General features: G+C 44.0%; 1 pseudogene; it reads right to left on the reverse strand.

Annotated features, from left to right (window-relative positions):
- Positions 1 to 583: 583 nt before the first annotated feature.
- On the reverse strand, positions 584 to 925 carry LOC136330170 (large ribosomal subunit protein eL30 pseudogene; annotated as a pseudogene).
- Between the last annotated feature and the right edge of the window lie 489 nt (positions 926 to 1,414).

Raw genomic sequence — 1,414 nt, forward strand, 5'->3', positions numbered from 1 at the left:
AGCCAAGCTATCTTCAGCACCCAGGGTCGATGCTTGAACCAATTGGGCCACTAGCTGCAGGAGGAGAAGAGGGAGAGGAAGAGAAACAGATGGCCATTTCTCCTGTGTTCCCTGACTGGGAATTAAACCTGGAATGTCCATCTGTCAGTCTGATTGATGCATTATCCACTGAGCAAACTGGCCAGGGCCAACACAATATCTTCATAACCTATGTATGTTAGAGTAGCCTCACTCACAATGGGTTAGCAAACGTGGATATCCAGCTCAAGGGATAGGTGCCTCATCAGTATTGTCAAATGTATGCCTTTGCCATCTGTCTTCTGGTAATGTTTTACAGCTCTTGGGAATCATGTGTTCCTTGTTTTTATTTTTCATTATAAAGGCTAGAATCACATTAAAAATAGAAATTTTAATTCCTGTGTCCCCATCACCCAGCATCAATACCATGCTTTCCATTCATCAAGATTATTTTTGATTGAAAGATTATGGCATATACTAGTGATCCTTAGGTTTGTAAAAAAAATTTCTTTCCATTTTTAAACCAAGCTCTGGCCAGTTTTATTACAGAAAAATTTTGCATGATCTACTTTTCACCAGTCTTTTCCAGCATGCGTCTAGTGATATCAGAATCACCCAGATCAGTGACAGCCAGCATGCATACTCTGCAGTATTTCCACACACTGCCCAATTCAATATTATTGCCACTGTAGTGATGGACATCAGTCTTGGCCAACATGGCACAGTGTTCTGTTTCAGATTTCCTCGAGGCTGGACAGTTGTTGGCGAGGATGACCAGTTTCTCTTTGTCTTGTCTGATCATCTTCAGAGTCTGCTTGTACCCCAGCACATACTTTCTATTTTTCATAACAAGTTGGAACCTAGAGTTGATCAACTCCAGCAACATTTTCATCTTTGCGGCCCCCATCTTCTGGCCTTAGGTGCAGGATGGCCCACAACCAAAAGCAGCCTACACGATGGCCAGGGAGCCAGGTTTATAAAATCTGAAACTGAGGCCCTGGCCAGTTGGCTCAGAGGATAGAGTGTTGACTCAGCATGCAGACGTCCTGGGTTTGATTCCTGGCCAGGGCACATATGAGAAGCAACCATCTGCTTCTCTCCCCCTCCCTCTTCCCCTTCTCTATCACTTCCCCTCTCACAGCCAGGGCTTGATTGGTTCAAGTATTGGCCCCAGACGGGTTTCCAGGTGGATCCTGGTCAAGGCACATGCAGAAGTCTGTTTCACTATCTTTGCTCCTCTCACTTAAACATAAATAAATGAATAAAATCTTAAGCTGAGTACAGGACAGGTCTAGATGTCACAAAGCTAAGAGCACCTGAGTTCACTCACTGATAATGGGCTTACAAGGAGACCATCCCCAGATAAATTCACAACAGATACATCTTTAACAAGCCA

The sequence above is a fragment of the Saccopteryx bilineata genome, chromosome 3, assembly GCF_036850765.1.
Source record: "Saccopteryx bilineata isolate mSacBil1 chromosome 3, mSacBil1_pri_phased_curated, whole genome shotgun sequence".
Classification (NCBI taxonomy): Eukaryota; Metazoa; Chordata; class Mammalia; order Chiroptera; family Emballonuridae; genus Saccopteryx; species Saccopteryx bilineata.